Here is a 22,577-nt window from a genome sequence, read left to right on the forward strand (position 1 = left end):
GTGAGAGAGCAACAGAGTTATATGAGTACTTACGTCCTGTGCTACTACATTCCGTTGTGAGGTGGTAGCAGTGGTAACATTTGTGTATTGGTGCAGTGCTTTACCTGCTGAGCCATCTTTTTCTCTGTTATTTTATGTTCACAGCTGCCTCCAGACTCCCTTGGCACTGTGATTCTTCTCTCTCCTGTCAGACTTCTTGAAAGAATAGTCTTAGGCTTTTTGTTACCCTCATTCATACCTCTCCTCCCCCAGCCCTACCTCTACCTCTACCTCTACCTCTAACACCTTACTGGCTGATGGTCACCGAGAATTTTCAAACCAGCATGTACAGTAGTGACCTTTATGCCTCCAGCCTCTTCTTTCTGCAACATTAATACACTAGAGGTGTTTCTCAGGATTCTCTCTTATTTTTCTGGGGCTGTGTATTCCTTTGGATTTCTTTTCCTTTCTGTGATTTATATCTGAATAATAATCTTAACTGCAGTGCCTTCTTCTATCCCTGAAATGTTCTATTGTTAACTTTTGTTTTCTCTCAGCACATCCTTTTTTTTTCCCCTTGTGAGCTCCAAGGCTTCAGATACTACTGTAGTGAATGCCTGCCAAATGTACATTTCCAGTCCTGCCCCTATTCCGGCCCGACTCATAGATGCCTCTACTGGTTGTCTGTCTGATAGTTCCCACTGTCAACTATAGGTCAAAGCCAGACTGCCAGAGAAACCAATCATGGATTCATTATTTCACCCATTCAACAAATATTTACTAAGTGTCTACTACATATAAAACTACTACATATAAAACATTCTAGACACTAGGGAGGAGGATTACAGACATGGATGAAGCCAGAATCTGCCCCTAGGGGTCTTGCAATATGGTTTGGGGGAGAGAAGGGGGTACCAGAGCGTGCGGGGGACTAAGGTTTACTAGCGTAAGTTACATTTGAGCTAGGTGTCAAAGTTATAAGTGGTCTTATGGGAAGGTCAGGGGAGCAAAATGCCCATAAACCACCAAGGTGAAAGAGAACAACAGGTACAGTTAGGATAATGGAGTGAAGTGGGAAGAGTTCATACCTGATGAGTAGAGTCTCAAAATGGGCATTTTCAGAGAATGAGGATGGAGAGGTTGTAGGTAGTGGTAACTAACATCTGTGTACTATCTCTTCTGAGTCAGGCAGCGCCCCTGAGGTTTGGGGGGAGGATGAAGGTAGGATTTGTTCCTGGAAATGGAAGTTCTACAGCAAATGTAGTGTCTTCATAGATCAACATAAGTCATGGGTCCATATACTGATGATCTGTATCTTGACATTCTTTGTAATTGCCCTAGTAGTGGATTAAGTTAAGCCCAGAGAGTAGTGTGAGCTCAGAGAGTGCCAGTGCTTGGTGGCTGAGGCAGTGGTAAACAACGTATGTGCACACTGAGGTCATCTAATACCTATGTGAGGTAAGAATTAACAAATCATTATCCTTACTTTTTCAGTGATGATACTCAGTCTCAAAGTTTGGTGAACTTTCTGGATAAGCATGGAACCAGGTTTTAAATCTAGGACTTTCTGGCTCCAGAACACACACTCTTGACAGTCTGACTTAGGAGATGGGATTTCAAGTGGGTAGAAAAGGACCTTTGAGAGGAAGCTGGATGGCTCAGTCAGTTAAGTGTCTGACTTTGTCTCAGGTCATGATTTCGCAGTTTGTAAGTTCAAGCCCAACATTGGGCTACCTGCTGTCGCCACAGAGCCTGCTTAAGATCCTCTGTTCCCCTCTCTGCCTCTCCCTGCTTCCTCTCTCTTTCTCTCTCCCAAAAATAAATATATACACATTTAAAAAAAAAGAGGGGCGCCTGGGTGAGTCACTCAGTTAAGCAGCTGACTTCAGCTCAGGGCATTATCTCACAGTTCATGAGTTCGAATCCCACATCAGGCGGTGTACTGACAGCTTGGAACCTGGAGCCTGCTTCAGATTCTGTGTCTCCCTCTCTCTCTGCCCCTCCCCTGCTTGTGTTCTGTCTCTCTCTCTCAAAAATAGATAAACATTACAGATTTTAAAAAAAGAAAGAAAGAAAAGGACCTATGAGAACACTTACAGGGAGTCAGAGAGAAGGAAGGGTTCCTGAGCTGCAGAAAGTCAACTTTCTGTGGCACTGACTCCCATGGGTTTTTTTAATTTAAAAAAATTTTTTAAATTTATTTCTGAGAGAGAGAGAGAGAGAGACAGCGTGAGCAGGGGAGGATCAGAGAGAGAGAGATACAGAATCTGAAGCAGGCTCCAGGCTCTGAGCTAGCTGTCAGCACAGAGCCTGACTCCCATGTTTTTAGAACTTGTTTCTAGTGGTTCAGCACCTGAACAGGGGTAGGGAAATGATATGGCCTCCTCAGGATTTGCATGGCACATACAGCACAAGGCCAAGGAAATGAGTCACACGTATTTTGGAGTCTCAGAGTTTGGTATACAGGCTGCAGGCAGAAGCTTGTAACAGGTTTGAAGGATGGGGTGAGGGAAATGCTGCGCATGACCCACCTGGTCTAAAATTCTCAAGCAGAATGTTGAAGTCTTTGGCTGATGCAACTCACCTCCTAAGAGTTAGGTCTGCTTTTGAAACAGTATCTGATAACACTCCTCTATTTATTGAGCACCTACTGTAAATCAGTCCTACACCTCTGTGTTTGCAGTGGTGAACAAAACAGACTAGGCCCCAGCCCTCATGGCTTGCAGTGTAGTTCAGGGAAGCAGACATTAAGCCAATAATTACACAAGTAACATTTAACGCAATTGCAGTAAATGCTTTGAAAGAAAAAGAACAGTGAGGGCACCTGGGTGGCTCAGTCAGTTAAGCATCCAGCTCTTGATATTGGCTCCGATTGTGATGTCATGGTTCCTGAGATCAAGCCCCGAGATGGGCTTTAACGCTGACAGTGCAGAGTCTGCTTGGAATTTTGTGTCTCCCTCACTCTATGCCTCTCCCCCACTCATTCTCATTCTCTCTCTCTCTCAAAAATAAATAAAATTTTAAAAAAAGCAATGACAATGAATCATAGAGGGAGCTAATATTGCTATTATTATATTGAGAGACCAGGTAAGTCCACTCTGTGAAAGTCACTTTTACAGTGATCTGAAGGCTTGAGCAAGAGTCAGCCAGGTAAAGGTTAGATGGAAGGCGAGGAGGGTTGTGTAGACAGCAGAAATAGTGTGAGCAGAGACCCTGAGGCAGAAAGGAACTTGGTGCATCAGGCAGAGAGAAGCCATGTGTGGCGGGAACCCAGCGAAGCAGATGAAGCCAGTAGGTAGGCAGGACCTAGCCAGGCATGTTTAGGATTTTGAACTTTGTGCTTAGAGGAGTGGGAAGCCATTGAAGGGTTTTATATAGGAAGTGGCATGAACATATCTGTGGTTTAAAAAAGGCCATTCTGACTGCTATGTGGAACATGAGTTCTGTACTAGGAAGTGTGGTAGGCAGAATAGTGACTCCCCAAAGATAGCTACATCCTAATCCCTAGAAGGTGTGAACATGTTAGATTGCATCGCAAAGAGGTTAAGGTTGCTAATCAGTTGACCTTATGATTGGGAGAGTGATCATTTGGATTATCTAGGTGGACCCAGTGTAATCACAAGCATCCTTAAAAGCGGAAGAAGGAGACAAAAGAAGTGAGTCAGAGAGAGATGTTACTATGGAAAAATAGTCAACATTGCTGGCTTTGGAGATGAAGTAAGGGGACCACAAGGCAAGGAATGTGGGTAGCTTTTAAAACCGGGAAAGGCCAGGGAAACAGATGCCCCCCTACAGCCTCCAGAGGGGAATCAGTCAGGCCCATACTGATTTTAGCCTAGTGAGTTCCATGTCAGACTTCAACATAGGTGTCAGATAATAAATTTGTGTTGTTTTAAGCACTAAGTTTGTGGTAATCCCTTCCAGCAACAATTGAAAATTAATTAGGAGGGGCATCAGAAAGGCTGTTGGAAGACCACTTGGGGATCTATAGTGTAGTCCAGGCTAAAGTTGAAGTTGATCTGCACTAAATCGATGGTAGTGGGGAGAGAGAGACAGAAGTGGATCAGTTCACGCCGTGCTTTGGATGATGAGTGACAAATTTCTGGCACAGGCAGCTGGGAGGAACTGATATGGGGAGATTGGGAAAGTAGAAGTTATGGCTAAGATCAAGAGTTTGGTTTTGGGCCCATTCTAGCTTTAATGTGCCTGTGAAGCACTCGAGCAGGGAAGTCAAAGAGGTTTTTGGCTATTGGGTAGTTGGGTCCAGAACTCAGAGAAGACTGAACTAGAAATGGCAATTTTGGCCTTAGTCTGTGTAGATGGCTTTTAAAATCATGAGAGTGAGTGAGACTCCTAGGGCATTGTTTCTCAAACTTTCAACACCCATGCAGATCACCAATTTTAAATAAGAAAAGTGGTACTTAAAGAATTGTTTTCAGTATTGAAAAGGATGATATTTTTGCAGTCTCTTACAAAGTATGTATCTAACTTGTTGACAGATAGCTTGAGACGTAGGTTAGATCCAGACACCCTGAATCCCCCCCCCACCCCCTCCCCGTATTTCTATTAAATTGGGAGATTCCATGCTATAGTTCTAGATTGTCAAGATTTGCAACTGGTGTTTTCTGGCTCTGTCACTGTTTGGGGTTGCCAAGACCAAACGCAGATTGAGAAAGTATGAGAAGATTTCTCCCTGAAGACTATTCCTAATGCTCCATCAGTTGCCAGATTGACACACTTAAAAGATTAAGTAACTGTAGGGGTGAATGTTTCAACCAGCCTGAATGTTTGGAAGATAGGAGCAAATGGATTCTTAGTCATTCTTTGATTACTTCTGTCTCTGGAAAGTATCTGTTGGTGTTTTGTTGTAACATTTGGATGTGTTCTTTATATATCCACAAGCATAAAATCATTCTCACTTTGCTGAGTGAAGAAGGCCATTCGATTCTGGGAAGGAGTCACACCCTAGCAATTCAACCATATGCAGCCTAGTTTCGTGACCAGCAAATCTGGTATCTTGTTCTCCTCATTAAAAACTGAGATATTTTGGCCTTGAGGTAATGGTTCAGGTTATTGAAGCTGCGGAGTATATTTTAGCTAAGCAGTCCTCTGGAAATCAGGAATGGTTATTAGTATTATCAGCATCACAAAGAAATATTTTTATCTGATCTGTCCTTTCGGAAATTCTTGTCGGCACTTTTTTCCTCGACGCCCTTTACAGTCGAGTAGGAAGGGTCATTTTGCAAACACTGCCATTTCTTTCCACACAGCCAAGAGCACATACTGAGTTGTCAAGGTTTTCTGACACTCAATTTTCATTATTTCCTTCAACACTCAATTACAATCACAAGGCATATTGTTGACTTCTAATTGTTCCATGTGTCTAAAACTCCTTTCAGTAATGTGGCAACACCTTTTCTTGTTGTTTGTATAGCTCATGCTCTGTTGGTTTTGAGCAGGTTGCACCTTTTCCGTCCCATGTCACAGCTCACAAAAGCATCATCGTCCAAATGAAAACTGTCTTCCCTTGTGCTATGAGTTTTCACTGATAAGCAGAACAAAAAGTTAGAGTACTTCTACCTCATTACAAAGTACATATATCACAGGGACAGTTTTGTGTTTTTTTCCACAAATAGTTTATTCAGTTTTAAAACAAAATACATGCTGAAACACTCATGTGATAATAATTGCTCTCTCATATGCCATTGATACTATGTGACTTCCAGCAGAGTCATATAATAAAGAAATTTTGTCAATAGCTGTTCCTCNGGCTAACAGCTTCTTAGGAATATTAAGACCTTACCTGTTTTAGCTGATGAATGCCTCTTTAGTTTTGGTCTCTTCTCTACCCTATCAACAAAGTAAGTTGATTTGAGGCTTTGTTTGAAAATGAGGTGAAAGTTCACTTGGTTCTACCCCACCATATTTGCTGAACACTAGCTGATATGCACTGATCAGCAGAGACTGAACATACTGACATAGCAAGTTGGTAACTTTAAGGAAATCCATGAAAATCACTATTACTCATATATTTCAACTTTGCAAAATGTATATGAACAAATTTCTTTAATTTTTCCTCTGAAAGTGCCTGTGAACTACCTCATAATTCTTGAAAACTGACCATGTTTTTAAGTTGCTGAGAAAGACAAGAAAAGGGGCTAGGGCTGAGCCCACAGAGCCTAAAAGTTACAGGCAGATAGATTTTGTGGTGAAAAATGTAAGACAATCTAGAGAGTATGATTTCATGGAAATTAAGAAAAGAGTAATTCAGGACAGAGGATAAGTTGTGGAATGTTACTGAGAGGTCAAGTAAGATGAGGATTGATAAAAGAATGTAAGATTTAGCAACATGAAGTTAGGATTGGAAATCTTAGCAAGTCCTGTTTGCTTGCTTGTTTGTGATAGTGGTGGGAGGTATTGGGTCAGAGGCTAGAGAAACTAAATTAGAGTGAATAGAAAGTGAGGAAAAGATGTGTGTAGCAAAGAGTTCTAGTTAATCCACCAATGGAGATGAAATGGGATCCTAAAAGTGTACTGAATCCAGAAGAAGGTAGAAAAAGATGAAAAGGGAACAAAGAACAGAAGGAACAAGTAAAAAGCAAATGGCAAGATGATAAACCTAATCATTAATAATCATACCAAAGTAAACACTGTAAACATTTCAGTTGGAGCAAAGATTGTCAGATTAGAATAAAAAGACCAACTCTAAGTTGTCTTCAAAGAAACACACTTTGAATATAAAGACGCAAGTAGGATAAAACTAAATGGAGAGAGGTCTATGGTGCTGACAGCAGTCAAGAGAAAGCTTGAGTGTTGTATTAAAGTAGGTTTCAGGGATGATATCAGGGTAAAGAATGTCATTTCCTATGATACAGAGCTCAGTTAATCAGTAACAACCCTAAACATTTATATACATGATAATAGACCTTCAAAATACATGAAGCAAAACTCATAGAACTGTAAGGAGAAATAGACGAATCCCATTATCGTTGGAGATTTTACTACTCCTCTCTAATTGGAAGAATATGTAGGTACAGATGAGCAAGCATATAGAAGACTTGAACAACACCATCAACCAATTCATATTTATAGACCATTACACTCAACAACAGCTGAATACACATTTTTTTTTCAACTATACAGGGAACATTTCACGAGATAGACCATATTCTGGGCTGTAAAATAAGTCTGTACATTTAAAAGAATTCAAGGCATATAAAATATGCTATCTGATCAAAATGGAATTAAATTAGAATTCAGTAAAAGAAAGATCTGTAGGGGCGCCTGGGTTGCTCAGTCGGTTAAGCATCCAACTTCAACTCAGGTCATGATCTCACAGTTCGTGGGTTCGAGCCCTGCATCAGGCTCTGTGCTGACAGCTAGCTCAGAGCCTGGAGCCTGCTTCGGATTCTGTATCTCCCTCTCTCTCTGACCCTCCTCTGCTCATGCTGTCTCTCTCTCTCACACACACAAATAAATAAAAACATTAAAAAAATTTTTTTCTTTAAAGAAAAGGTCTGTAAAACCAACAAGCATTTAGTAAGTAAATAACACTTTAATCCATTGGTCAAAGAGATAGAAAGTATGAAGATAATATATCAAATTTGTGATATGCTGCTACAACAGAATTGAGAGGGAAATTGATAGTTAAATTGATGCCTATATTGGAAAAGAAATGTCACAAATCCGTGACCATAGCTTCCTCCATAAGAAGCTAGAAAAAGAAGAGCAAATTAAACTCAAGCAGGAGCAAGGAAATAGAGTGGAAATCACTGAAATGAAAACAAAAAAAAAATCAATGAATGCAGAAGCTTTTTTTTTGTTTGTTTGTTTTTGAGGAGCATCAATAGAATTGATAAACCAGACAGATCAGGAGAAAAAGAATACAAATTATCATTATTAACAGGAGAGGTGACATGGCTACATATTCTGCAAACATTAAAGGGTAGTAAGGGAATGTTATGAACAATTTAATGTCAATATGGCAACTTAGATGAAATGGACATAGTCTAAGACACGAACTACTGGAGCTCACTGAGGAAGAAATAACGTAAATAACCCAAAATCTATTAAAAGAGTTTAAATTTATGGAAAAGTCCTACCCAGAAAGAAAACTCCAGGCCTAGATGGTTTTCCTGGTAAATTCTAACAAACATTTAAGGAAGAAACAATACTAATTCTGCACAAGCTTTCAGAAACTTGAAGAGAAGGTTATACTTCACAACTCATTCTGTGAAGCCGACATTACCCTGATACCAAAGCCAAAGATATCACAAGCAGCTACAGATCAATATTCCTAATGAACCCACCGATAAAAAAATTTTAAGCAAAATTTTAGCAAAATGAATCTAACGTATAGGAAGGTTAATGCATAATTACAAAATGTTGTTTATCCTAAAAATGCAAGGTTGGTTTAATATTTGAATAGCAATCAATGTAATTCATCATTGAAACAAACTAAAATGAAAAAGAATATGATCATTTCAATGTATGCAGAAAAAACATTTGGCAAAATCCAGTATCCTTGGTAAAAACTCTAACCTAGTAGTGGAAGAGAACTTGCTCAGCTGGATAAAGGGTGTGCAGAAAAGGGCTATCTCAACAGGCCTGGGGTGCTCAAACCATGTACATTCTCAAGAAAGGCCTGAGCTCTTAGAATAATTTGTCTAATAAGTATATTTGCATGCCTGAGATATTGAGCCATGCTATGCCAGTTTATCCAGATAGTTTATACTGGCAGTGTGATTTATGGTGACATTTGCTTTCTCTTTGGAGGTCTGGAATGTCTGTAGTTGAGGTCAGTCACGTAGGGTGCTCAACAGTTACATGATTAACTCCTAGTAAAAGTCTTGGACATGTAGGCTCAGGTGAACATCCCTGGTTGGCAGCCCTCTGTATTCGTTGTTGCATATGGTTGCTGGGAGAATTAAGTGTGTACTCTGTGACTCCATTGGGAGGGGACACTTGGAAGCTTGTACATGGTTTCCTCTGGACTTTATGCACTTTTCCCCTTTGCTTATTTCACTCTGTGTACTTCTACTGTAATAAACTGTAACCATGAATAGAACAACTTCTGAGTCCTGTGAGTCCTTCTCCTATGTGCCTGACAGTGATTGTGGGAACCCCTGACATAAGGGGCATCTACAGAATACCTGTATCTAATATCAAATGTAAGAGTGAAAGAGTGAATACTTTCTCACTTAGATCAGGAACAAACAAATAATGCCCATTCTTTATTCAGCATTGTACTGGAGATTATGATCCATGCAATAAGGCAAGAAAAAGAAGGCATGAGAAAGAAATAGTAGGCATCTATATGCTAGAACAGTGTAAGGCAATCTCTTTCTCTCTCTCTCTCGCTCTAGAAATGCCTATGTAGAAAATCTTATGGAATGTCCAAAAAGCTAGAAGCCATAAGGTTTAGTAAGAATGCTGAGTACAGGATCCATGTACAAAAAATAAGGTATCTATATACTAGCAACATTCAACCAGTAATTGAAATTTCAAATGTAATTCCATTTACAATAATATAATAAAATGTGGAATACTTAGGCATGAAGCTTGTATGAATGCAAGCCCTGTACACTGAAAACTGTAAAATGTTACTGGAAAAAAGTTAAAGAAGACCTAAAACAAGTCAAGAGATATGCCTTGGGGTGCCAGGGTGGCTCAGTCTTTTCAACATCAGACTCTTGATTTCGACTCAGGTCAGGATCTCACAGTTGGTGAGACTGAGCCCTGTGTTGAGCTCTGCACTGACAGTGCAGAGCCTGCAATAATTCTCTGGCTCTCCCTCTGCCACTCCCCTGCTCATGCTCTCTCTTTCTCTAAAAATAAATACATAAACATTAAAAAAAAAGTATTGAAGAGATATGCCTCATTCATGGGTTGAAATTCTCAATATTCTTAAGATGGCAGTTGTCTCCAAATAGACAAATCAAAATTGAAAGGACCGGGGCGCCTGGGTGGCTTAGTCGGTTAAGCGTCCGACTTTCGCTTAGGTCATGATCTCGCGGTTTGTGGGTTCGAGCCCCGCGTCAGGCTCTGTGCTGACTGCCAGCTCAGAGTCTGGAGCCTGTTTCAGTCTGTGACTCCCTCTCTCTCTGACCCTCCCCTGCTCAAGCTGTCTCTCTCTCTCTCCTAGAAATAAATAAAACATTAAAAAAAAAATTAAAAAAAAAAATTGAAAGGACCTAGCAGAGCTAAGAAGTTCTGAAAAAGAACAAATTTGGAGCACTAACACTACTTGATTTAAGGATTCGTTGTGAAACTACAGTCATCAAAACTGTAGTATTAGCAGTAAAATAAAGAAAATGATTATTGGAATAGAACAGAATCCAGAAATAGACCCACCAACATATAGATAACTGATTCATTGTTTCTCAATAGAAGTAAGATTAAGTGGAGAAAGACAGTTGTTTGATGTTTGCTCAGTGGCTGTGTTTAAGCCTCTTGTGCCAGTGGAGGCTTGCACCCTGTGTTGATCCATCCATGTGCAGCTTAGGAAATGTTTTCAAGCCTGTCCCATGACCTGCTGTGATAATTTCTGGGTAGATACAGCCTGGTGATTGTACACAGCCTTCCTGACTCTCATGGCTAACTGTAATCCCAGGAGGGCTTTTCTTGATTATCCCTGGTTCTCTATATTAAATTTCCATATGCTCTACCATTTGGCTTGTATCAGAGCTTTGGGCCTCTTAATGGCTTTTCCTCCTATATTTCCATTATTTTCTATAATGCTCTTTCACATGAGGTTGTCTATTTTCTGTTCCAAATTAAGTCAATCTCCTCAGGCAGAGACATGGAGCTCTTTGTCCTTACCTTTCCCCCTCACTAAAGCCCTGTGCCACTACACCTGCGGCTTGGGTTGGGAGTGACTTTTCCCATAGTGATTGACACCTGCGTTTTGGGTAGAAGGGGTGTTGGTACCCCCGGGTCTTCTTGACTTGCTCCTTCTGACATGGAACTTCTACCTTATGAGTAAACTAGTGTGGTAGCAATTGGGGTTCAGTATCTTTAACCTACTGGGCCTGGAGTAGAGTTTCCACCACATCAGCTTGAGACTGGGTGGAGGCACCCAGAGGTCGGTCCTGTCTATGGCCTGCTCGGAATAGACCTATTCCCCTAGGCTGATGGGGATGAGAAACAACAGCAGCCTGCCCCTTCCAGGATGAAACTAGCCCAGGACTAGGATCTGGAGGGAAAGGAAGCCCCTGTCTTCCTGTCTGCACAGGCCTGAAGTAGATCTTTTGTAACACAGTGCTGGGGAATGGGGGAATGGAACGGATCTTGGCTCAAATGCCTCAGACTCTCACCTGTTCTGAGATTTAGTAGATTGTTTTTGTTTTTGTTTTTGTTTTTTTTTAATATTTTTATTTATTTCTAGGAGACAGAGAGAGAGACAGCGTGAGCTGGGGAGGGTCAGAGAGAGAGGGAGACACAGACTCTGAAACAGGCTCCAGACTCTGAGCTGGCAGTCAGCACAGAGCCCGACGCGGGGCTCGAACCCACGAACTGCGAGATCATGACCTAAGCAAAAGTCGGACGCTTAACCGACTAAGCCACCCAGGCGCCCCTAGTAGATTGTTTTTGAATAAGTGTTTGTCCATTTGTTGTATGCCCTTAGAGACTTTACATGTTTTTGTTCGTTTCCTTTTGTTTTTTAAAATAATGCTCACCAGTTAAAATGCAGTTTTGCTGGGAAGTTCCACTGAACTCCTTACTGTCATTCCAGAAGTTCCACCTTGTTTTTAAAAAGCATTTATTTACTTAAAAATTTTTTTAACGTTTTTAATTTTAGAGAGAGACAGAGTGCAAGCAGAGGAGGGGCAGAGAGAGAGGGACACACAGAATCTGATGCAGGCTCTAGGCTCTGAGCTGTCAGCACAGAGCCCGACAAGGGGCTCAAACCCACGAACCATGAGATTATGATGTGAGCTGAAGTCGGACACTTAACTGACTGAGCCACCCAGGTGCCCCTTGTTTTTAAGCTTCTAATAGCAGGCTTTGGATCTTCTTTTTAGACAAGAAGATTTCTTGTCTTCGAGACAAGAAAGTTTTCATTACCAAATATTTTCTCAAGATACTATGTTTATACTAACAAAATATATTTTGTTCACTGTAATAAACTTATCAGAAAACTTTTAACTAATCTGGAAGGTGGCATTATTTTTCTCGTATAGACTGGGATTTTGACTTCAAACTCATTTTCCACATAGCCTTTTTATTTGATGATCCAGATTGACTGTTCCCAGGCTCCATAAATATTCTCTTTGGAATAGATAGCATTATAGACAGATATACCCAGCATACCCACTGCACTTGAAAATTTACAAAATCATTTTCTACTTTATACTAGCTTCTTTTCTTCATAGACTGGTGTGCTGGAAGCATCAATCCTGCCAATTAAAAACTGAACATTGGCATGATGGCTGAACTAATTTGTTCAGCTAGCATTTATTAATTGCCGACTCCACGACAGACAGCTTGCTTACATTCCTTTTATTGCCTATAAATCTGTTCTAATCTAGATCCATTATTACTATGGTTAGTGTATTGTAAAGTTATTAATTTAAACTTGGCTTACTCTTTGAGCCTCATTATACAGAATAGCCCTTCCTTTGGAGGAGTAACTTATTATAGAAAACCATAAGACTAGTCTTATGAACTAAGTCTTTGGAAAGAGCCGTAGTGTCTGAGAAGTAAAGCAACCAAATTAAGCTTTGGCAACGGAGGAGAGAAGGAACAACTATCCATATATGAAAATGGGGCCATGGGGTTGGCAGTTTAGGGAAGAACAGATGCTCAGGAGGCCTTGGGTGTTTCTTTAATCTCCTGTGTACTGCTAACTCTATGATTCTATTTTTTATTTTATTTTGTTTTGTTCCAAGGTTTGTTTATTTTTTTTTAAGTTTAATTTTTGAAAGAGACAGAGGCAGCGTGAGTGGGGGAAGGGCAGAGAGAGAGGGAGAGACAAAAAATCCCAAATAGGCTCCCCACCTCCAGTGTACAGCCTGACATGGGGCTCAAACTCATGAATCTGAGATCATGACCTGAGCAGAAACTAAGAATCAGGTGCTTAACCTAAGACTGAACCACCCAGGCGCTCCCCAAGTTTTTATTTAAATTCCAGTTGGTTAACATATAGTGTAATATTAGTTTCAGGAGTAGAATTTAGTGATTCATCAATTACATATGATACGCAGTGCTCATCACCACAAATGCCCTTCCTTAATACCCATCACCCATTTTAGCCCATCCTCTTCCCACCTTACCTCCAGGAATCTTCAGTTTGTTCTCTGTTGTTAGGAGTCTGTTTTATGGTTTGCCTCTCTCTCTCTCTCTTTCCCCTATCATCATCTGTTTTATTTTGTTTCTTAAATTCCATATATGAGTGAAATCATATGGTATTTGTCTTTTCTCTGACTTATTTTGCTTACCATGATACACCCTATCTCCATCCATGTCATTGCAAATGACAAGAACTTATTGTTTTTATTACTGAGAAATATTCCATTGTGTGTGTACATGTATGTTTGTATGTTTATTTGTTCATTTATATGCATATCACATCTCATTCATCAGTCAATGGACATTTGGCTCTTTCCATAATTTGGCGATTATTGAAAATGCTATTATGAACATTGGGGTGCATGTGTCTGTTCCTTCAAACCAGTGTCCTTTGGGTAGATACCTAGTAATGCAATTACTGGGTCATAGGATAGTTCTATTTTTAACTTTTTGAGGAACCTCCATACTGTTTTCCAGGATGGCTGCACCAGTTTGCATTCCCGCCAACAGTGCAAGAGGGGTCCCCTTTCTCCACATTCTTGCCAACATCTGTTGTTTCCTATGTTGTTAAATTTAGCCATTCTGATGAGTGTGAGGTGGTATCTCATTGTGGTTTTGATGTGTATTTCCCTGATGATGAGAGATATTGAGCACCTTTCATGTGTCTGTTAGCCATCTGGATGTCTTCTTTGGAAGAATATCTGTTCATGTCTTTTGCCTATTCTCAACTGGATTATTTGTTTTCTGGGTCCCGAGTTTGAGAAATCCTTTGTAGATTTTGGATACTAACCCTTTATCAGATATGTCATTTTCAAATATTCCAAAGGTTGCCTTTTAGTTTTATTGATTGTTTCCTTTGCTGTGCAGAAGCTTTTTATCTTAATGAAGTCCTGACAGTTCATGTTTGCTTTTGTTTCCCTTTCTTCTGGGGATGTGTCTAGTAAGAAGTTGCTAAAGACAATGGCAAAGAGATTGCTGCCTGGGTTCTTCTCCAGAATTTTGATGGTTTCCTATCTCACATTTAGGTATTTCATCCATTTTGAGTTTATTTTTGTGTGTGGTGTAAGAAAGTGGTCCAGCATAATCTTCTACATGTAGCTATCCAGTTTTCCCACACCATTTATTGAAATGATTGTATTTTTTCCGTTGGATATTCTTTCCTGCTTTGTCGAAGATTAGTCGACCATATAGTTGGAGCCCATTTCCAGGTTTTCTATTCTGTTCCATTGTTCTATGTGTCTGTTTTTGTGCCAGTATCATGCTGTTTTGCTCACTATAGCTATAGTAAGGTAATTTGAAGTCCAGAATTGTGATGCCTGCAGCTTTAGTTTTCTTTTTCAAGATTGCTTTGGCTATTTGTTGTCTTTTATGGTTCCATACAAATTTTAGTATTGTTTGTTTTAGCTCTGTGAAAATTGCTGGTGGTGTTTTGATAAGTGTTGCATTAAATGTGTAGACTGCTTTGGGTAGCATAGACATTTTAACAATATTTGTTAAATATTTGTTCCAACCCATGAGAATGGATGTTTTTCATTTCTTGTGTCCTCTTTAGTGTCTTTTATAAGTGTTCTATGATTTTCAGAGTACAGATCTCCTTACCAATTTGGTTAGGCTTGTTCCTAGGTATCTTATGTTTTTCTGGAGTGATTGCAAATGGGATTGATTCCTTGATTTCTCTTTCTGCTAGCTCATTATTGGTGTATTGAAATGCAACCAATTTCTGTACGTTGATTTTGTATTCTGAGACTTTACTGACTTCATATATCAAGTTCTAGCACTTTTTTGGTGGAGTCTTTCAGGTTTTCTACGTAGGGTATCATGTCATCTGTAAATAGTGAAAGTTCAACTTTTTCCTTGCTGGTTTGGATACCTTTTATTTCTTTTTGTTGTCTGATTGCTGAGGCTAGGACTGCCCAGACTATGTTAAATGACACTGGTGAGAGTGGACATCCCTATCTTGTTCCTGACTGTAAAGAAAAAGCTCTGTTTTTCCACATTGAGGATGATATTAGCTGTGGGTTGTTCATATATGGACTTTATGATGTTGAAATATGTTCCCTCTATCCCTACATTGTTGAAGGTTTTTATCAAGGATGGATGCTGTACTTTGTCAAGTGCTTTTTTTTCCATCTGGTGAGAGGATCATATGGTTCTTAGCCTCTCTTTATTAATTTGATGTATCATGTTGATTGATTTGCAAATATTGAATCCCCTTGCAGCCCAGGAATAAATGTTACTTGATCGTGGTGAATGATTCTTTTAATGTACTGTTAGATTCGATTTGTTAGTATTTTGTAAGAATTTTTACATTTATATTTATCAGGGATATTGGCCAGTAATTTTCTCTTTTAGTAGGGTCTTTGTCTGGTTTTGGAATCAAGGTAATACTGGCCTCATAGGATGAATTTGGAAGTTTTCCTTCCATTTCTCTTTTTTGGAACAGGTCGAGAAAAATAGGTATTAACTAATCTTTAAATGTTTGGTAGAATTTTCCTGGGAAGCCATTTGACCCTGGACTTTTGTTGGTTGAGAGATTTTTGTTTACTGATTCAATTTGTTTGCTGGCTCTTAGTCTGTTCAAATATTCTATTTCTTCTTGTTTCAATTTTGGTTGTTTATTTGTTTCTAGGAATTTATCCATTTCTTCCAGACTACCCAATTTGTTGGCATATAATTTTTCATAATATTCTCCTATAATTGTTTATATGTGGTGTTAGTTGTGATCTCCCCTCTTTCATTTGTGATTTTATTTATTTGGATCCTTTCTCTTTTCTTTTTGATAAATATGGCTAGCAGTTTATCAGTTTTATTATTTCTTTCAAAGAAGCAGCTCCTACTTTCATTGATTTGTTCTGCTTGAGTTTTTTTGTTTGTTTCTATATCTTTATTTCTACTCTAATCTTTAATGTGTCCCTTCTTCTACTGGCTTTAGGCTTCATTTGTTGTTCTTTTCCTAGCTCCTTTAGATTTCAGGTTAGGTTGTGTATTTGAGATATTTCTTGTTTCTTGAATTAGACCTGTATTACCATATATTTCCCTCCTAGGACCACTTTTGCTGTATCCCAAAGGTTTTGGATGGTCATGTTTTCATTTTCATTTGTTTCCATGTATTTTTTAAATTTCTTACCTAATTTTCTGTTTAACCCATTCATTCTTTTTTGTAGGATGTTCTTTAGCTTCCATGTATTTGTGGTCTTTCCAAATTTTTTCTTGTGGTTGACTTCAAGTTTCATAGTAGTTTTGTTGGAAAATATGCATGGTATGATCTCAATCTTTTTGTACTTGTTGAGGGCTGATTTGTGACCCAGTATATGATCTATTCTGGAGAATGTCTCATGTACACTCATAAAGAATGTGTATTCTGCTTTAGGATGAAATGTTCTGAATATATATGTTAAGTCCATATGGTCCAGTATGTCATTCAAAACTACTGTTTCCGTGTTGATTTTCTGCTTAGATAATGTGTCCATTGTTGTGAGTGGGGTGTTAAGTCCTCTGCTATTACTGTATTATTATCAGAGCTCCTTTATGTTTGTTATTAATTGTTTTATGTATTTGGGTGCTCCAAGTGGAGGGGATAAGTATTTACAATTGTGAGATCTTGCTGGATAAACCCCTTTATTATGATACACTGACCTTCTTCATTTCTTGTTACAGTCTTTGTTTTTGTTTTTTTTTTAATGTTTTGTTTATTTCTGAGAGAGACAGACAGCGTGAGCAGGGGAGGGTCAGAGAGAGAGGGAGACACAGAATCCAAAACAGGCTCCAGACTCTGAGCTAACTGTCAGCACAGAGCCCGACGCGGGGCTCGAACCCACGAACTGTGAGATCATGACCTGAGCCGAAGTTGGACGTTTAACCAACTGAGCCACCCAGGCGCCCCTACAGTCTTTGGTTTAACGTCTAGTTTGCTTGGGGTGCCTGGTAGGCTCAGTTGGTTAAGCATTGAACCCTGCGTTGGGCTCTGTGCTGGTAGCACAGGGCCTGCTTGGTTCTCTCTGTCTCTCTCTCTCTCTGTCTCTCTCTCTCTCTCTCTCTCTCTCGCTGTGTGCCCCTCCCCCACTCACACTTGTTCTCTTTCAAAATAAATAGATAAACATTAAAAAAATAAAATCTATTTTATCTGATAGAAGTATGGTTACTCTGGCTTTCTTTAATGTCCATTAGCATGATAAATGATTCTCCATCCCTTCACTTTCAATCTTGGAGGTGTCTTTAGGTCTAAAATGTATCTCTTGGGGCACCTGGGTGGCTCGGTCAGTTGAGTGTCTGACTTCAGCTCAGGTCATGATCGCATGGATCGTGGGTTCGAGCCCCACATGAAGCTCTGTGCTGACAGCTAGCTCGGAGCCTGGAGCCTGTTTCAGATTCTGTATCTCCCTCTCTCTCTGACCCTCCCCTGCTCATGCCGTCTCTCTCTCAGAAATAAATAAAATATTTTAAAAAATTTTTAAAAAATGAATCTCTTGTAGGCATCATATAGATGTATCTTGTTTTTGTTTTTGTTTTTAATGTTTATTTACTTTTGAGAGAGCATGAATGAGGGGGGAAGCAGAGAGAGAGGGAAACATAGAACCCAAAGCAGGATCCAGCTCTGAGCTGTCAGAACAGAGCCCCATGTGGGGCTCGAACTCATGAACCATGAGATCATGGCCTGAGCTGAAGTGCTGAAGTTGGACACTTAACTGATTGAGCCACCCAGGCTCCCTGATAGGTCTTATGGTTTTTTGTTTGTTTGTTTGTTTTTGTTTTTTTATCCATTCTGACACTTTATATCTTTTGCATTTAGTCTATTTACATTCAGAGTGATAATTGATAATGCAAATTTAGTGCCATTGTATTCCCTGTTAAACCATTGTTTCTGGAGATTTTCTCTGTTCCTTTCTAGACTTTTTCGCTTTTGGGGTTTCTTTCCCACTCAAAGAGTCCCCTTCAGTATTTCTTGCAGGGCTAATTTAGTGGTCATGAACTCTTTTATCTCTCCCTTATTTTTTTAATCTCTCCCTTCTATTCTGAATGACAACCTTGCTGAATAGAGTTTTCTTGGCTGCATATTTTTTCCATTTAACATGTTGAATATATATCATGCTACTCCCTTCTGGCCTACCAAGTTTCTGTGGAGAGGTCTGCTGCTAACCTTGTCTTCTCTTGTAAGTTAGGGATTTCTTTTCCCTTGCTGCTTTTAAGATTTTTTCCTTATCTCGATATTTTGCAAACCTTGCTACAATATGTTTTGGTTGTTGGCCTGCTTTTGTTGATTTTGTTAGACATTCTCTGTGCCTCCTGGAGTTGGATGTCTTTTTCCTTTCTCAGATGAGGGAAGTTTTCAGCTGTAATTTGTTCAAATAAACCTACTGCCCTCTTTTCCCTCCCTTCTTCTGGGACTCCTGATATGAATGTTATTATACTTTATTATTATTTTTTTAATGTTTTATTTATTTCTAGGAGAGAGAGAGAGACAGACAGAGACAGACACAGAGAGACAGAGAGAAAATCTTAAGCAGGCTGCACACTGAGTGTGGAGTCCGATGTGGGGCTTGACCCAATGACCCTGGGATCATGACCTGAGCCAAAATCAAGAGTGGGACGTTCAACTGACTGAGACACCCAGGCACCTTGATCATTTTATTTTCTATATTACTTATCTATTCCCCTACTTCTTCGATCCTTGTGTTCATTACATCCAGCCAGGTTTGCATATTGCATTTTTGTTTTGGCCTAACTAGTTTTTAGGCTTTAATCTTTGCAGTAAGCAACTTCCTGGTGTCTTCCACATTTTTCTCAAGCTCAGCTAGTATCCTTATGATTGTTGCTTTAAATTCTGAATCAGGCATATTACTTATATCTGTTTGGATTCGATCCCTGGCCGTGACCTTTCCTTGTTCTTTCTTTTGGGATGAATTCTTCCATCTTGGCATTTTGTCTAGGTCTATGTCTTCTTCTCTGTATTAGGAAAGCCTGTTATGTTTCCTGTTTGTGAGGCTTTATGAAGAGGAGGTCACATAGTGTCCAGGGCCTTGTGCTTCAGGGAGTTTCTCTGGTGTGTGCTGTGTGCACCCTGCTTCTGTGTCGTAGCTGCTCTATCCTTCAGACCAGTTGTCTACGGAGGCTCTCCTTGCCTACAGCGGGCAGTGTTTGGATCTTGGCCAGAGTGTGGCAAATTTTAAGTAGGTGTGCTCTGGTCTCCTTGTTAAAAGAGGCCAGATCCTATTTCCACTAGAGGTAGGGCTTTGCAGCATGCTATGGTCAGTAGACATGGTGGGTGTGGGGGGGTGTTTGTGCTGTCCTTCTGGGGGAGGGGTCCACTGCTCTGGTTCTCAGGCTTATTTGCCCTAGTAAAGAAGCACTTGCAGGGTGCAGGGGGTGGGACTTGGTGTAAGCGGTTTAGGTCACCACTGTTGGCACTGTGCTGTTTACTAAAGCTAGTTTATGCTGCAGGGCCAGGGAGGGAAACGGCACCAGCCCTGTCCCTCACACTGGAGAGGGGAGTTTGTGCCCACCGCTGTCTGGGAAGCCCTCCCAGAAGAGCAAACAGTCTCCCCTGTATCCTAGGCACCCTCAGATCCTTGCCTTCACCCTGTCTGTGTCCCAGCCATCTGCTCACACAGCAGGGCAGTGCACCTGTGTTCTATCCCAGGCAAGCCCACTGAGTTTTAAAACACCAAATTTTAGGGACCCAATGTGGCACCTGAACTGGTCCTCTGGGAAAGGGTCTCGCTGGGCTGGTGCCGGTTTGTCCTAGAAAGGCAGTGGCACTGATGTGCAGGAGATTGGAGTTTACAGTAAAGCACAGCAAGAAGCTGGTGCCCAGGTTAGCCACCCTCAACAGGTGTGTCAGCCCTTATGCTAATAAATGGGGCAGTGCAATGGCACCTGCTGGCTATTTTGTACTCTGGGAGGCACCACCACCTCTCCCAGATGCACTCCCAAAAGGGACAACCGTCTCTCCCAGTATGTCCAGGGGATCCTCAGATCACTCTATCTGCTCCTGGGCCTCTGTCCTCCTTTCCCACAGGAGCACCACAGTGCCTACCAGGCTCTACACCAGCCACAGCGTGGACTTCTAAAACTCCAGTCTTTGAGCCCCACTGTTTGTAAAAATTCACCATAATCAACCTCTCTTGTTTTCCCAGTCTTTGGCTTTGGGAAAGTGTTTTCCTTTTATTTATTTATTTATTTAGATTCAAATTATAATTTAGTTTTTATTTATTTTTATTTTTTTTAAATAGTTTATTGTCAAGTTGGTTTCCATATAACACCCANGTGATCGCTTCTGTGCTCCTTTCCTTCTCTCTCCCTCTCCATGAGCAGGGCTCATTCCCCTCCGCAGCACGCGTGAGCCTTCTCTCCCCCAAACCATGTCTCTGCACCTCCTACCTCCACAGTGTGGCCTCTGCTCCCCACTAATTGTGCCGTTTGTTCTGTCCTCAGATTGATTTTTTGGGTGTTCAGAATGATTTGAAATTTTCTAGCTATGTTTGAAGGATGAGGCAAGCCTAGCTCTCCCACTAACTCTATGATTCTTGACAAAATAATTGCATTTTCTCTGCTTCATTTTTTCCCTAACTTTGGAAGATAGTGACTTCTCTTGTGCATTGGGTTAGGGAAGACAAAAAATTTTGTGGAATTTGAAGTGCCTTAGGAATGTTGACTACAGTGGCACCTGCCTATAGTGTTGCCCTCTCCAAAATAGGGATAAATATGAGTCTGTCCTGGGTCCCACCCAAAGCTATTTATGATGGGAAGTTCTGGAAGGACTTTGGTAAAACACTTACCATTGTACCCTGGCTTAGAGTGTGATCTTAGGGACAGTGTGACACAGCAGAGCACAAGTGATGCATGTATACTGTATAAAGGATATTTTCTGTTTCCTGTTTCTTGTTTTTATTTCCCTCTTCTAGTAAAGAAAAGATAGAACCCATAAGCCAAATATTTGCCTTAACTATTACCTTTAAACTCATCCTTCTAAATTTTGGGAATTGTTTTCAGAAGAAAAAATAAATTTAGGTCATTCTTGGTTTCTTTCTCACAGTAGAATGGACAAATGATGTGAACAATAATAGAAGCAAGAGCAGGAGCTGGGAATAGTTAACGTGAACAATTGGTCTGAAATTTTATTTTATTTTTTAAATTTTTTATAGTTTATTTTTTTTATTTTTGAGACAGAGAGAGACAGAACATGAGCAGGGGAGGGGCAGAGAGAGAGGGAGACACAGAATCTGAAACAAGCTCCAGGCTCTGAGCTAGCTGTCAGCACAGAACTCGATGCGAGGCTCAAACTCACGAACTGCGAGATCATGACCTGAGCCGAAGTCGGACGCTTAACCGACTGAGCCACCCAGGTGCCCTTGATCTGAAATTTTAAATCATTGCCTTTATTTTCTGATTAAAAGGTATAAGGCAAATAGTGGGTTCTGTACCTGAAGCTCTTGACCCTAAGGTGTTCTATTTTTCATTTCCTAGCAGCCGGTCAACTTTAAAACATGAAGGAAAAATCCAGAAAATAACCGTAAAGCATTCCTTGGAGAAGTTTCCAAGCATGAATAAAAGATAACAAGCCCCCTTCATTGAGTTCAGGTACTGTATTTGGTTCTTCACTGCATTATCTCTTTCATTTCTAACGAGAGCCCAACGAGGAAGGAGCCTTTAATTTCCATTTTGTGAAGAGACAGCTGTGGTCTAGATGAGGTAATCAGAAACTTATCCCAGGTTACACAGCTTCTGGAAACAGGATGGACCATTTTAAGTGATGAAATTTACTCAAGTAGTTATATATTCTTTGTAAAAAAAAAAAAAAATCAAAGATGTAGGAAATAAAAATTTTTAACAAACCACCAATAACCATATGTTTATATGTGTGTATATGGCTAAACACACACACATACACACACACACACACACACACACACACACACACACACACCTGAAAGACACATACTAAGTTGATAGTCTTGGTTAACCCTAGGGAAGGAGGTAGAGAAGATACCAGAAATGGAACTGATGATGGTCAAAAACGTTTTTAGCTTTATCTTGAGCATTCTGACTCTTTGCAAGGAGAATGTTTTCATATATTAATTGTGCAAAGTTAAATTTATTCAAAAACCCCGAGGACACATAGTATCCAGATAGTTAGTCTTCTTTGACTAACCTCATTGCCTTTTTTCTGGCGACCGTCTCTTCATCCCAGTCTCTACCCAAGAATGTTTAAAATTTTTCAAAGATCATGTGTATGTGAGTTACTTGATATAGTGACAATTATAAAATCATTTATGATGAAGTACAAGGCAGTATATTAATGGTAATTAAGG

At 40.1% G+C, this 22,577-nt stretch overlaps 1 protein-coding gene across 6 annotated transcripts in view; it reads left to right on the forward strand.

Moving 5' to 3' along the window:
• PARP11 (poly(ADP-ribose) polymerase family member 11) overlaps window positions 1-22,577 on the forward strand; it is a 51,415-nt gene that overhangs the window by 9,659 nt on the left and 19,179 nt on the right. For 3 of the 6 annotated variants that reach the window (XM_077759176.1, XM_077759177.1, XM_077759173.1), the window contains one exon: window positions 21,736-21,846. The gene's annotated coding sequence lies outside the window, so the exon portion shown is untranslated. Of the gene's footprint in view, window positions 1-21,593; window positions 21,612-21,732; window positions 21,847-22,577 lie in introns of those variants that run through there. The other 3 variants (XM_077759174.1, XM_077759172.1, XM_077759178.1) reach the window with 2 other exon arrangements.

Source organism: Crocuta crocuta, unplaced genomic scaffold (genome assembly GCF_008692635.1).
Source record: "Crocuta crocuta isolate KB4526 unplaced genomic scaffold, BGI_CrCroc_1.0 scaffold72, whole genome shotgun sequence".
Taxonomy (NCBI): Eukaryota; Metazoa; Chordata; class Mammalia; order Carnivora; family Hyaenidae; genus Crocuta; species Crocuta crocuta.